The sequence below is a fragment of the Lissotriton helveticus genome, chromosome 5_1 (assembly GCF_964261635.1).
Source record: "Lissotriton helveticus chromosome 5_1, aLisHel1.1, whole genome shotgun sequence".
NCBI classification, from domain to species: domain Eukaryota; kingdom Metazoa; phylum Chordata; class Amphibia; order Caudata; family Salamandridae; genus Lissotriton; species Lissotriton helveticus.
In genome coordinates, this window is record NC_136065.1 from 1,226,222,287 (window position 1) to 1,226,238,472 (window position 16,186).

General features: G+C 49.6%; 1 protein-coding gene across 4 annotated transcripts in view; it reads left to right on the forward strand.

Moving 5' to 3' along the window:
- The window catches only part of PLEKHA1 (pleckstrin homology domain containing A1), a 486,448-nt gene that overhangs the window by 306,787 nt on the left and 163,475 nt on the right, over positions 1-16,186 (forward strand). The window lies entirely within an intron of this gene.

Sequence of the window (16,186 nt, forward strand, 5' to 3'; positions counted from 1 at the left end):
AGCCTTCCTCTTTGATACACTAACAACATCTGAGAGACACGTCAAAACACTCCCAATGTTAAAAGGGGTATTAAAACATGCAAGTGACATTTTTAAGGACACTGCTAGAGCACGGGTCATAAACCCTAGAATTGATAAAAAGTATAGGGCTGCACCTATAGATCCTACATACAGCAAAGGGCAGCTACCCCTAGATTCCTTAGTGGTCTCCAACGCACGTAAGCGTGCAAACTCCCAGACTACTGGAGAAGCCGCTCCACCAGACAAGGAGTCTAAAATCTTTGAGGCATCAGGCAACAGAGTGGCGGCTCAGGCAGCAAACTCATGGAGAATAGCCAATACCCAGGCCTTGCTGGCCAGATATGATAGGGCGCACTTCGACAGTTTGGAAGAAATTCTCCAACACTTACCTGATCCCTACAAACAGCAGGCAGATGAACTTATACAAGAGGGAAAGCTCATCACCAATGCCTCAATTAAATGTGCCCTAGACGGGGCAGACACAGCTGCCAGATCCATCAATACAAGCGTGCTGCTAAGGCGACATGCATGGCTTTGCATATCAGGCTTTAAAAATGAAGTCCAATCAACAATTCTTAATCAGCCAATCAACACTGACTTTTTATTTGGTCCAGCAGTTGATTCAATTCTGGACAAAATGAAAAAGGATGCAGAAACTGCAAAGTCTATGGGAGCTCTTCAGACCCAACAACACCGGGGCTCCTTTCGTCGCTCCAATTATAAAGGAGGAGCGCGAGGGACATCACAGCAATCCTCCAACTACAAAAGTAACACACAATCCACATATACCAAAAACACCAGCAGGGGTGGATATCGAGGAAACAATACTAAGGGAAGAGGTCGTGGAGGCAATGCAAATAGGTCCTCCACTAACACCAAGCAGTGACTTCTTGGCACTACCCCCAGACCACATAACACTAGTCGGGGGAAGAATACAACAATTTCTGCCAGTCTGGTTAAATATCACCACAGACAAGTGGGTCAGGCAAATTATCCAACATGGCTATTGCCTCGAACTCACCTCCACACCACCCAACATACCACCCGTGCACCGTCCAATGTCACAGGAACATATAAAGCTACTACAGCAAGAGGTCATCAGTATGCTGCAAAAGGGGGCCATAGAACCAGTCCCACTACACCATCAAGGAACAGGAGTATACTCCCTATACTTCCTTATTCCAAAAAAGGACGGGTCTCTCAGGCCAATATTGGACCTCAGGCCCCTCAACCTGTACATTTTGTCGGAGCATTTCCACATGCTCACTCTCCAGCGAGTCTTACCATTGCTTCGCCAGGGAGACTTCCTAGCAACCTTGGACCTCAAAGATGCACACTTTCATATACCAATACACCCTGCTCACAGAAAGTATTTGAGGTTCACCATTCAAGGACAACACTACCAGTTCAAGGTCCTACCATTTGGGGTGACAACAGCTCCAAGAGTGTTCACCAAATGTCTAGCTACAGTGGCATCACATCTCAGAAGGCAACACATCCATGTGTACCCTTATCTGGACGACTGGCTAATACACGCGCCAACAGCCCAGCAATGTGCCGACCACATGTCAAAGACCATACATCTCCCGCACAGTTTAGGATTCTCACTAAACTACCCAAAATCACATCTACAACCCTCCCACGTCCAACAGTACCTGGGAGCAACAATAGATACACTGGCAGCAAAAGCATATCCCAACACAACACGGGTCGAGGGAATGCAAGTGTTGATACAAAAGTTCAGACCCCAACACTCATTACCAGCTCGAGTGTTTATGCAACTAATAGGCATGATGGCCTTGTGCATATTCATAGTCCCTCATGCCAGAGTACATATGCGTCCGCTACAAGAATGCCTAGCAAGGCAGTGGAACCAGGCTCACAGGCAATTGAAGGACCTAGTGTTGGTGACCAGTCGGGCATACAACTCTCTGCATTGGTGGAATCCACAAAACCTTTGCAAAGGACGACTGTTCCAAGAGCCTGTCCCACAAATAGTCCTGACCGCAGACGCATCCCTAGTAGGATGGGGAGCCCATGTCCTACACTACACAGTACAGAGACTCTGGACTGTACAGCAAACGAAAATGCATATCAACCTTCTGGAGTTGATGGACATCTTTCTAGCCCTAAAAGCTTTCACGACACACTTATGCAACAAAGCTGTGTTGATCCGGACGGACAACATGACAGCTATGTATTACATTCAAAAACAGGGAGGAACACACTCACCACAGCTGTCGCACCTAGCTCAAGCAATGTGTAAATGGGCCATTAAGAGGAAAATTTTTCTCATGTTAGAACACCTCCCAGGCAAGGACAATCAAGTTGCCGACCTACTAAGCAGGCACAGCCAACAGATGCACGAATGGGAAATTCACCCCAAAGTGCTCCAACCATTCTTCCGGAAGAGGGGACCCCCGGAGATAGACCTGTTTGCCACAAGCGAAAACGCAAAATGCCAGTACTTTGCCGCCAGGTTCCCACATCCGCAGTCGCAGGGCAATGCGATCTGGATGAACTGGTCAGGCAAATTTGCGTACACTTTTCCCCCAGCTCCATTAATACCGCTAGTGGCACGCAAAATGGCGCCAACATTCTCTGACGCTAATCCTAGTTGCTCCCACGTGGGCGAGGCAACCATGGTACACAACGTTCCTAGAACTGTCAGTGGTGCCTCATCAAAGACTGCGACTCACACCCAGTCTTCAAACTCAGAACCATGGTGAAATCCAACACCCAGATCTGCAACAGCTGAACCTGGCGATCTGGCTCCTGAAATCCTAGAGTTTGGATACCTCAACTTGCCTCCCGATTGCATGAATATTATCAAAGAGGCAAGAAAAACCACTACCAGAGCATGTTGTGCAGCAAAGTGGAAACGTTTCGTCATTTACTGTAATAACAATGACATTAACCCACTTGATGCTTCCACTCAAAACATCATTTGCTACCTATTGCACCTACAACGTTGCAATTTAGCCTATTCATCCATCAGGATACATCTAGCTGCGTTAGCAGCATATCTGCAAAACAGGCAACACCTTTCACTATTTAGGGTGCCAGCAATTAAAGCGTTTATGGAAGGACTTAAACGCGTAATTCCTCCAAGGCACCCACCTTCACCAGTCTGGAATCTAAACATTGTTTTAACCAGACTAATGGGACCACCTTTTGAACCACTACACTCATGCGAAATACAATTTCTTACTTGGAAGGTGGCTTTCCTCATTGCCATTACTTCTCTTCGAAGAGTTAGCGAGCTGCAAGCCCTAACTATTCAAGAGCCATTCATTCAAGTACATGCAAATAGAGTAGTTCTTAGAACAAACCCTAAATTAATGCCAAAGGTAGTATCCCATTTCCATATAAATCAAACTATAGAACTGCCAGTGTTCTTTCAGAACCCACAGACAGTAGCCGAGAGGGCCTTGCATACCCTAGATGTCAAGAGATCTCTGCTATATTACATAGACAGAACTAAGACATTTCGGAAAACAAAACAATTGTTTGTTGCCTTCTCACCACAACACAAGGGTAACCCTATTTCAAAATCAGGTATAGCCAGATGGATAGTTAAGTGCATCCAGATATGTTATTTAAAAGCAAACGCACCTTAACAGTCCCCCCTAGGGCGCATTCCACACGCAAGCCAGGGGCATCCATGGCTTTCCTGGGAAACATTCCTTTACACGAGATTTGTAGAGCAGCCACTTGGTCAACCACACATACATTTACAAAACACTTGTGTAGATGTACATTCCACACGCAAGCTAGGGGCATCCATGGCTTTCCTGGGAAACATTCCTTTACACGAGGTTTGTAGAGCAGCCACTTGGTCAACCACACATACATTTACAAAACACTATTGTGTAGATGTACATTCCAAACAGCAAGCTGCTGTAGGTCAGGCTGTTCTCAAAACTCTTTTCCAGACTGCTGCAGCTGACACAGGTAGCCACCGCTAAGGGAGATACTGCTATACATTCTATGCACAGATATGAATTCAGCAGCCCACATGCCTCGAACGGAATATGCTACTTACCAGTATGCATCTGTTCTTGGCATGTAGGGCTGCTGACATTCATATCGCCCACCCACCTCCCCGGTCGCAGCTGTAGCATTCACTCTTTGCATGGACATCTCTTACTGTACTATACTCCATCTCTGCCACAATGGCGAAAAACAATCTGGGGATGGAGAGGATGCCCATGCGCACTGTAGTCCGAGGGAGGAGCCACCTATCTCGTGATACTTCGAAGACTCTTCCAGGACAACAATGTGCAATCATTTGGACCCAACACTAGGCGGCGATCTATGCACAGATATGAATGTCAGCAGCCCTACATGCCAAGAACAGATGCATACTGGTAAGTAGCATATTCCTTCCACATCATAGATTCCATCACAGGGAAGTATGCCAGAGGGAAATGAGTCACCTACCTTCAACGCTAAGAGGATGAAGGACCTTTTGGTACAGCTAACCATCCTTCTGATTTAAACATCAAGTGTCAGGATGACGACAAAGAGGACGTCTTCCAAGATCAATATTTTTTTTTTTTTTTTTTTTGAAGTTCAACACTGCTTTATTGTGTATGATGATAAAGAGCACACAGCTTTTCGCGCCTACAACCCGGAGGCCGGCAGCGTATTTATAATAAGTAGAACACAGCCTTGTAGCCGGCATCCCTGAGGCTCGGCGGCGTGACATATTTTTGATCGAAGGATAAAGCTCAGCCGGAGTTGCAGGGCACTGGAAGGATGAGCAGCAGCAGAACAGCGTTTTCAAAGGTAACGTTCAGAGTCATAACAGTAAAAAAGAACTCCCCAACCGTGAAAAAACACAGAGGCATTTCAGACATCTTTGGAAAACAGAAGGTATCAAATCAGTGAGGCATCCCTGAGAGGCAGAGCTGTGCATGTCACAGTAGTAGCAATATGGTACTTTCAACAATCAAACCATCGTGGCTGTCTACAGCAACAGGCGAAGTGGCGTGAGATGTGATGTGGTGCACTAGAGTAGGAATGTGAGGACGTGTCTATTGCGTTGTATGGGAGCCCGCTCTAACAGGGGGGGGGGGGCAGTCGCCATCAGGAGGAGGGCTTCCAGTGTCGGGCACCGTGTGGTGTACGAGAGGCAAGCCAATGCATCCCAGCCCGGGGACAACAGGTCACGGCCAACACTGTCTACAAGGAGTGGTGGGTGTAGGGTCCGGATCGATGGTCAGCGTCAGGGCCATAAGGTACGCCGTCAGACAACACCAGGGCTCCCATCAGGCGTGCCCACATCTGACCGTGTTAGGAGATAGCCCACCAGGGGACCCCATATGTCTCTGGGCCGACTGGATATAGGTAATAGTTAGGCGAACGTGGTTTATTGGTCCTGACAATGGGTCAACTCTGCTAGCCAGTCCTTGAACTTAGGTGCCCTTCCTCGGCCCCACCGACAGGCCACGTGCCGCTTGGCCAACAGTAGTGCAGTGTCAACAAATTTCCGGCATGAACTAGGGATCTGCGGAGTTTATCCAAGAAGTGTCACCAAGGGGTCCATGGGCACCTCAGTCCTCGTCATGTCCTCGAGGGCACCCGTCACCTGTTGCCAGTATAGCGCCACCTGAAGGCACTCCCAGGCCAGATGTAACATATCCGCGTGGGCGGCACGGCAGCGATCATCCTCTGCCAAGCCAAATCTATGCTTTTTAACTGGCGTATAGTACAACCGCTGTAAAAATTTGTAATGTATGATTTTCAATCTGCTACTGGCAGATATGCGGGAGGTGAGTGCATAGCAGTACAACCATTGTTCGTCCGTGACGTCAGTGGCCAGCTCAGTTGTCCAACGCGATCGAGCACTAGATTCCGGCATCGAGGCCGCGCCCCTGAGCTGGCGGTAAAGGCCAGAGACCAGAAGGGTCCCATCTTGGGAGCATAATAGGAAATGAAGCGGGGGTAGGACTTCAGGTTCGTCAGGGAAGTTAGGTAGGATGTCTCTCATCCCCGCACGTAAGCGCACATAATAAAACAACTCCAAGGGGGTGTGGACATGTGTCGCAAAGAAAAGGTCCGCCGTTTTAAACCGACCGTTAGCAAACAAGTCGCCCCAGCAGGAGACATGTATCTTTGCACAGAGGTTACGGAATCCCTGTTCCCACAGTAGGGTGAGATTAGGGTGATAGGTAAGCGGCAGTTTCAGTGAGTAGGGCAGGTGGCAGGACAAACTCTTAGCTATCCGGCGCCATGCATCCATTGTGCACGAAACCGAGGTATTTGGTGTGGTAATGGATGACTCCGGACAATGTAGTAGTCCGCTTAATGGAAGGGGGTGCACTATCCAATCTTCCACCGCTATATGTGGCATATAAGGCGTGGGAGCCATCCAGTGGTAAGCGAAATGCGCCTGCGCGCATTGATAATACTCCACGAAGTCCGGGATATCGAAGCCTCCCTTGTCGTAGGGTAAAGTAAGCGTGGACCATTTGAGTCGGGGGCTCTTGCCTCCCTAAAAAAGCCTGCGCAGTTCCATCTTCAGGGTCTTAAAGAAAAAAGCTCCCGGGAAATAAGGAATGTTAAGAAATAAGTAAAGAAAACAGGGAAGGATGACCATTTTGATAAGGGATGCCCTTCCAGCCATGGAGAGCGGTAGGGTGATCCAGCGATCCACAGTGGCGGTCAGTTTGGTAATTGCCACTCCATAATTGGATCGCAGCGTCTCCTCCGTATCCCGGGATACACGAATCCCCAGGTATCGAAGATCCGTCCGGCACCACTCCAATGGATAGTCAAGGGGAAAGTCATCCACCGCTACCGTCAAGGGGAAGAGTTGGGATTTGGACCAGTTAATATGCACACCTGACATCCCGCCAAACATAATGAACTCCCTGAGTAAGGGATTTAGGTGTAGCTCGGGGTGCTTAACATATAGTGTAATAGCGTCTGCATAGAGGGACACGTCTATTTGTCGCTGTAAGCACTGTACCGCCCCATCCTGGTGTAGTTGACGCAAGCGGCAGGCGAGAGGTTCAACCGCTATGGCAAACAATAAGGGAGAGAGTGGACAGCCCTGACGCGTGCCTCTGGTGATGTCGATAGGCTGCGATAGGCGATTGTTGACCAATATTCTCGCCGTGGGGCGAGTATAAAGCAGACGAACCCAAGAAAGAAACAAGGCCGGGAATCCCATGCTAGCCAATACCCAGAATAGGTAGGGCCATTCGACTGAGTCGAAGGCTTTGGTCGCATCCAGAAAGACGGCTGCGACAGGTATGTCAGGATGAACTGTGCGCAGGAGAGAGAACAAGGTACGGAGGTTATGTGAAGTAGACCGGCCAGCCACGAATCCAGATTGATCGGGCAGTACAATTCTAGTCATCAGCAGTGATAGCCGGGTAGCCAGAACGTTAGCGAGTATTTTCACATCGCAATTTAGGAGGGAGAGTGGGCGGTAAGAGTCGCAGGAGCAGGGGTCCTTACCAGGTTTCAGGAGGGAGGTGATGACCACTTCACGCATGGTGCCAGGAAGGATGCCATCGCCAAGGAATTCCGAGTAGATCTCGCGTAGGACAGGAGCCATTATATCAATGTAAGCTTTATAAAACTCAGCAGGAATTCCATCAAGTCCAGGGGCCTTACCATTCTGAAGGGACATGATGGCGTCGCGGATCTCGTCAAGTTCGAAAGGTGCCGCCAGGAATGCCCTATCGCTGAGCCAACAAAGCGCTACGTCCTTTAGATAGTCAGTATATGACGTTTCGGACCCCGCGGCGGAGGTATATAGCGAGTGATAGTGTGTAGTAAATGTGGTGAGAATCTCATCCGAGTTCCTGATTGTGGTGCCATATGCATCAGTGAGTTCAACAATGACGTTGCGGCCCCTAGGAGTCTGCGTGAGTGCGGCGAGTACCCTCCCAGGCCGATCTCCCTCGCAGTATTTTCGGGCCTGCCAGTGTTTACCACGGAACCTGATTTCCCTAGCAGCCTCCTCCTCATACCTGGAGAGCGTCTCCCTGAAAGCAGCATGTAGCGCAGGGTCAGTCTCCTCCACCATACGACGTTCCAGGTCCCTCAGTTCCCCCTCCAGTGTGCTAATAGTACGGAGGATGTCTCGCAGAACCCCACTACTCTTGGAGATGCAATAACCCCTGATGGTGACCTTAAAAGCCTCCCATATGTGTTCAACCGAGTCTACTGATCCCTTATTTCTGGGGAAGAATGCAGCTATCTCTTCTCCTAGTTCAGTTCAAAACACAGTGTCCAGCAATATGTCAGGGCGGAGTCTCCAGTGTGGTCGTGGGTTATCCCACCCCGGTATGCGGAGTCGAAGCATGACAGGACTGTGATCAGAGTATGTTCTGGGTAGGTGCATCACCCCTATTAATTCTGATGCTATCTCTTTGGTGACCAAAATATAATCCAAGCGTGCCCACGTTCCCGTGTGAGATGTAAAATGTGTGCCTTCCCTCCTGAATGGGTGCAAGTGTCTCCAGGCATCTAACAGTTCACCCTCTGCGAGTACGCCCTCCAGTGCCTCTCGCGCTCTAGGTTTATATGTGCAAACTCCGTCCGCCCTATCTAATTGAGGCACTGTTGCCAGGTTGAAATCGCCTCCCCAAATAACGTGGCGTGATCCTACAGCCATGACCTTGCCCCGTAGAGTGGAGATAAAAGCAGGTTCGTCTATATTCGGTGCATATGCAACAACAAATGTGAATGTGTCTCGACCTAGTCTACCCCACAGCAGTGCATACCGCCCCTACCCATCCACCAGCTCCCCACATTTGTGAAACAGGACATTGCGGGCTATAAGGATAGCCACCCCCCTCGCATATGTAGAGTACGAGGAAAAGACACGGTCTCCAGCCCACCTGCTCGCAAAAGTAGTTCTAGTACGTGGTGGCAAATGGGTTTCCTGCAGCATGGCAACCTGTACGTGATGTCTATCTAGATAGGCGATGACACTGCGACATTTCTTAGCATTATTCAAACCACGAACATTCCAAGACAGGTGAGTCAATTGAGAGTTATCATTCAGAGGAGCCATAAGTAGGTCAATAGCAGAAGAGATAGTACGACCAAAGCAATGAGTCCGGGTCTGCACCACCCCACCAACCCAGGTGCATAAACTGTCGTAGATACTGCATACATATTCCAAGTGATAATTGCCTCTTCGTAGAACAACCCAACCCCCCTCCCACCCCAGCATCCCAATCATGCCAGTAGCCAATGAACCCCACCCAACCTCCCACCCCCCACCCATCCACTCCCAACCCCTGCAACAACATCAAAAACAGTAGTAGTCTTGGGGGAACACCCTGTAGGGGTAAGGCATAGAGTACGCACAGCCCCCTCTCGGTCCATAGCTCCTGTCTGTACCGCCCTCGGTGGAGCTTAGGGCCAAGAGAGTGGTCCTTGGTTTACATTACCACAGGCGTGTCGAATCCGTGCAGATCCGATGCAGGTATTCATCTCAGTATCCACATGTAGGACGATGAGTGTCATGCAATCTGTGTGGGAAAAACATCCAACGCAGTCTGCTCAGGTATTCAGTGGTCGTCTGGCGCCGGCGGCGAGCCTACGTCTTCTATGTCCGCCTCAGCATCGCTCTCTTCCCTGCGTGCTCTCCGAAGCGATTTCAGGAAGTCCTCCGCCTTCTGCGGATTCGTGAAGAAGCGCTGTGTGCCCTGATGCGTGATCCGCAGCTTCGCCGGATACAGGAGAGCATAATCCACCTGGGCCTCACGCAGCTTCTTTTTCACTGGGAGAAATTTGCAGCGTTCTTCCTGCACCATCGGGGTGAAGTACGGGTATATGGAAAATGGGATACCATTATAATGCAAGGTCCGTTGAGTTCGGGCCGCTCTCAATGCAGTGTCCCGGTCACGATAGTTCAATAATTTGGCTATGATGGGTCTGGGCGGCAATCCGGGTTGGGCACAGGTGCCAAGGAACGGTGCGCTCGCTCAACAATGAATTGGGGAGAAAAAGCTTTGTCACCGATTGACCCCTTAAGCAGTTTTTCGACGTAGAGTTCCATCCTGTCCGTGGATTCCGGCACATTCGTAATGCGTATATTGTTCCGGCGGCTGCGGGCTTCCAAGTCCTCGTTTTTAGCCGCTATAACCCTAAGCAGATTGTCCATTCGAGCTAGCTGCGTCGCGTGAATTGCGGCAGCATCCGCGTTATCGGAGACACGTTGTTCCGCGGCCGTTAGTCGCTCCTCATGGCGATCCACCTTGTGGACCAGTGCGTCCAGTCGTGCAGTTACGCCGTCGACCTTTTCGACAACCGTAGCGAACCCCAGTCGCATCTCCTGAAAGAGGCTGTGGAGGTCCAGGTCCGCTGGCGGGGGTGCATCGGCTTTCAAGGGCGCCTCGCTAGGACCGGGGCCAGCAGGTACGGACTTCGCGCCTTTTTTGGCGCCTTCAAAGCTCAGCTTCGCTTGACGGTTATCCAGGCGACCCATGATGTTCTTTGTATCCAGCTGCCGCGTATTTCGTCGGCGTTATAGGTATAGCGGTCAGGTGGGCAAGTAGTGAGGTAGCAGATGAGTCAGGACAAATACTGAAAGCCGTTACCGTGGCAGCCCTCGATGAGGACGTCAAGGACAGGAGGCAGCAGCTATCGGGGGAAGGGCACGGCGCCCAGATGCCCCTCAATCTCTCATATACACTCGCAGCTCCAGGGTACAACGTCCAGGGGGGGCAGCGATGAAGAAACTCCAGCCTCCCAGTGGATCCGGTGGGTCCCAGCTACGGGCCAAGGATCGGTATGTCGGCCAACCGTCACCCAGGACAAAGGGGGGGGGGGGCAGCCACCAGTATAATCTCCGCCGGAGTCTGGCGGTGGAGTAGGGCCCAAGTACAGGAAAAGCTGTGTAACAGCCAGTTCAAGGGGCCCAGCCCAGCTCCCGGTGGTGCTAGTGGGTGTGCATGTGTTCATCAGCCCGCCGACGGGCGAAATCCAGGCGCCTCCCGGTTGGGCCGGGCGCCGCGGTGTCCCCCGTCCGGGGAGTCCTAGAGACGATCCCGGCCGCCACACCAGGACAGTCTACGGCCTCTGCCCCCCCGCCGAGTGGCCCGTTATGTTGCCGACCCCCAGCCGCTCGGGGAGCGCTCCTCCGCTCAGCGCCTTCCCTGGCGGGAGAGGCGGCTCCAGAAGTCCGCAACGATAGAAGAGGGGGGGGGATAAACGCAGGCGACGGGGCTCCCGCACCTCGCCCCCAACCGCCGGCCCCCACGCAGGCACTGTTTCGGCGCCGGGCGGGCGTCCAAGAGTGCGGCCCAGTTCCTTGTGGTCGACCCCGGTGTTTCGTAGGGCGCCTCTGCCGGGTCCCCGTGCCTACGGGCTCCAGGCCCGCTCCGGTGATTGCAGGATTGGCGATAACTTTGGACTCGCACCGCGCAGCAGCCCCAAACTTGGGACGAGTGTTGAGTTCACCGTCCAATACCTTTTGATGGACTCGTAGGACGGATCGTCACCCTGTGGCGAAGGATATATGCAGGATAACTTGCCAAGGCGCGGGAGCTACCAGCCTAAGTAGCCATTCCGCTTGTGCGCCCTCTAGCACCCCTCCCTCTTCCAAGATCAATATTACCAGGAAGACATTATTGTTCCACATCATAGATTCCATCACAGGGAAGTACGCCAAAGGGAAATGAATCACCTCCCGCCAACGCTCATTCAAGATCTACAGGCCATGCTGACAGATTTACCGACAGAGATTTCCCCCACAACAGGCAGTTCCAGAAAACCCACCCATGCCAGCGGTGGTTCACGTTCCATTTACTCAACCTGAAGCTCCTGTTACACCGGCCCCTCCTTCCAGTCCAGCTGAACACGTGCAAGATGACACTACCTCCTCCGAAGATGAGGTTGAAGAGGGTGAATTACTTGACAATACTAACGGTACGGATCACTGGGGTGTTAATGTAATTCTGATGCCTTCTCCCCCTGAGGACATCGGCGGCTTTCATAATTTAATGCAGTGGCTGCAGCTAGATTTCAGCTGCCAGTTAGTCGAACAGACAGAAGGTTTCCTTCATGATTTCAAGGAAGCGTCCAGGAAAATCATGAGTTGTGCCTGTAATAGACTATATCTGGAATGAAGGGGTTAAGATCATGAAGACGCCTCCATCTATTCCGGCGGTGCTTCCACGCATAGAGAAAAAATACCATGCCCCTGCCAACAGCCCATCCTGCCTAATTGGTCACCCACGGCCAGATTCCGTGATTTCACTGGCTGCCCAACAGCGATCTAAAAATCCTGCAACACCTATCACCACACCACCGGATAAGGAAGGACGTCGTCTGGACCTTATAGGCAAGACATTTTCTACCATGGCAGCAGCCTCTATTAGAGCTGCCAATTCTCTAGCCTTTATCGGCCGTTATGACCATCAAATGTGGTCAGACATGGCGGGTCTCATTGACCTCATTCTGGAAGACCATTGGCAGGATCGGCAAGGAAGATTCTGCTGGAGGTAGAACGTGCTGCATCGGAGACTATAGATTGCGCTTTGTACATCGTAAACACCAACCAAGGGCCTGCGGTGCTTAGATGCCAGGGATGGCTTAAAGCCACCAATTTCAGACCTGAGGTACAAACAAAGATTATAGACAATGCCTATGACGGAGAGTCTTTGTTTGGTAAACACAATGATGAGGCCCTCTTAGCCATAAAAACTGACACAGATACCGCACGATCATTGGGCATTCTTCAGTACAGGCGCGAAAATTTCAGAGGCGCAAGAGGGCGTGGTTTTTCATCAAGAGGAAGATACCAAAACCAGCAGAACAGGCAGTATCAATCCCAGTATAGACAGCCTTACAGCCAGTACTCATACCGTCAATCGTCCTCGGCTAGTTTCTCTCGTCTAGGTGGTCGAAAAAGATCAAAGAATCGAAGCAGAGACACTAGCAGGAAGCAGTGATCTCAACAGGGTGCCAGCCATATTACCCTCCTTACCCGTGGGCGCGAAGATTTCAGCTTTTGTTCACAATTGGCAGGAAATTACTTCAGATCGATGGGTTCTAGACCATGTAACCAACGGCCACACCCTCGAATTCATCAAACAGCCACCTACTACTCCGCCCAGGGGTCCCCCTCCCCCTAACTTATTATTCAAGGAATCCTTAACGATGCTCCTCAAATATGCCTTAGAGAAGGTTCCATCATCTCAGACAGGATTTCTATTCTCGTTTCTTCCTGATCAAAAAGAAGTCGGGAGAATGGTGATCGATTCTAGACCTCCGCAAGCTCAACAAATTCCACAAGAAACAAAGTTTCCGAATGGTCACACTTGCCGAGATTTTAAGTTGTTTAAATAAAGGAGATTTTATGGCTTCTCTGGATATGGAAGATGCATATTTCCACATACCTTTGCACCCCAAATATCTTCGCTGTTCAGTGGCTGGCGCCCACTATCAGTTCAAGGTGCTCCCGTTTGGGCTGAAATCGGCACCAAGAATCTTCCCGAAGTGCTTGGCTCCAGTGGCAGCATTGAGATCTCGAGGAATAAAAGTATTCCCTTATTTAGACGATTTGGCTGCTCAAAGGTCCTTCAGAACACGAAACAAAGGTTGCCACAGCAGAATGTATACATCAGTTCTCTTCTTTGGGGCTGAGCCTCAACGAGAGCAAATCACAGTTACGTCCTCTCCAAGTCATGCCTTTTCTCGGAGCAAGGTTAGACACTTTCCAGTGCAAAGCATTCTTGTCACACGACCGACAGCTTCGTCTTCAAAAGTTGGCAAGGCTAATTTCCAAAAGAAAGTCTGTTTCAGTCCGAATGTTTGCTTTGCTCCTCGGAATTTGTTCTTCAGCTATACATCTCATACCCTTAGCACGGTTCAAAATGAGAGCTCTTCAGAAGGAGCTGCACCTTCAATGGCAACAAGCCATGGGTTTGTTCAACGATACTTTCAAGGCAACACAGCGCTTGATAAATTCGCTGCATTGGTGGTCACAGACCGAGAATTTACCCAAAGGCCTCACTTTCCTACAGACCATTCAAGACTTCGTTTTTACGACTGATGCCTCCTTTGAAGCATGGGGAGGTCATCTGCAGGATTTTAAGATTCAAGGAAGATGGTCTCAAGTACAAAGACAACAGCATATCAACAGACTGGAACTCTGCACCATTTTCTGTCTCTCCAAGCTTTCCTTCCAAGGATTGGGGGTTCTTCAGTGCCAGTCCGTACCGACAACACCACCAGCATGTATCATGTCAACAAACAAGGAGGAACACAAACAGTTACGCTCTCGCGGGAGGCAAAGGAATAGTGGAAGTGCATCACACTTCACAAGATAACACTGAAAGCCGAACATGTCAGGGGTCTCCACAATACCCTGGCTGACACGTTGAGCAGGTCTCAGTCGGACTGTCACGAGTGGGAGCTAGAGCAGGAGCAGGCGTACACAGTGTTCCAGGCTTGGGGCAAACCTGCACTGGACCTATTCGCAACGAGGGAGAACAAGAAATGCTGATATTATGCCAACAGGTTCCCTCAACAGGGATCAAGAGAGAATGCCCTGTCCATGCGATGGTCAGGGATTTGTGCGTACGCTTTTCCCCAATACCATTGATTCCGAAGGTGCTCCGCAAGATGAAGCTCGAGGGTTGCTGTCTGATACTGATTGCACCCCGTTGGCCAAGGCAATATTGGTTCCAAGAACTTCTCCTATTGTCTCAAGACAAGCCCATTTGCCTTCTTCCAACGCCTACAATGTTATTGAGGGACAGAGGGCAAGTACTTCATCCGGATCCACAGTCTCTGCACTTGCTTGCATGGCTCCTGATTTCTTAGAGTTCAAGGACCTCAACATTTCTCAGGACTGTTGTGAGATTTTTACCAAATCCCATGCCCAAAGCACAATCAAGACTTATCGCCTCAAATGGAAGCGATTTTGCTACTGGTGTGAGGCGAATAATATTCACCCAATTCAAGCTCCTGCAAAGCAAAACTCCCGTATCTGCTTTCTCTTGCCAAGTCTGGGCTTACCTTTCCATCAGTCAAAGTACATCTTGCTTCTCTTTCCAGATTCAGAAAATGCGCAAAACTTCCTTCTCTCTGCTAGTCTTCCCTTGAAAAACAATTCACGAAACGTCTTTTCCGAGCTTTTCCTCCAGTGCGAACACCCCCTCCAGAGTGGGAACTCAACACCGTGCTAGCGCAGTTAATGAAGCATCCATTTGAACCGAGCCATAAAGCAGATCTCAAGTTCCTCACGTGGAAGGTCTCCCTTTTACTGGCTCTTACCTCTGCGAGATGGGTTAGAGAGATCCAAGCTTTCACTTTCAAGGAACCCTTTTGGCAGTTTACTCGGGACTACGTAACCCTTCGGACAAATCCCAAGTTTATCCCTAAGGTACCGACACAATTTCACTTGAATGAACTGGTGAGATTAAGAACATTCTTTCCGGATCCATCCACTCCAGCTGAAAGAGCATTACACTCTCTGGATGTTATGCGCTGTTTAAAATTTTACCTACAGAAAACTAAAGACATCAGACGTTCCAACCAACTGTTTGTGGCCTATGGTCAAGCAACACTTGGAAATGCAGTAACAAAGGCAACAATAGCTAGATGGCTTTCATCTGCGATTCATTTCTGCCATGACAAGGCTAACAAACTTTTGCAGAGGAAAGCCAAAGCTCATTTGACAAGAACCGTATCAACTTCTACAGCTTTGTTTGCTGGAGTGACTCTAGAAAATATCTGTTGTGCTGTGACATGGAAAAATATACACACGTTCACGAAGCATTACTGCCTTCAATCTTCGCATCAAGAAGATGCAGCGATTGGACAGGCTGTCCTACGCCATCTCTTTCATTAAGGAATCTGATTCAGGTACTTTTCTCTTTTATATATCAGTCCATTTCTTTCAATATTCATGCAATATACAGTTTTATATGTCTGCAAAGTTGTAAATATTTCTGTATACTGATATATATTTATATAATGTCTTTTACTTAGCTTTTCCTTTCTTAAAGGCTTGGTATTTAAAAATCAAAAAAATATATTTTCAACCATTGTGGATGCTATTTGGGAGTTTATGACCACGTGTCTCCCACCATCCGCTAACAACAATATATTGGTATACTGCTTGCTACTCTGATTTAGGCATTTGAATCTATGAAAGATACCCCAATACTGGATAAGAAAACTA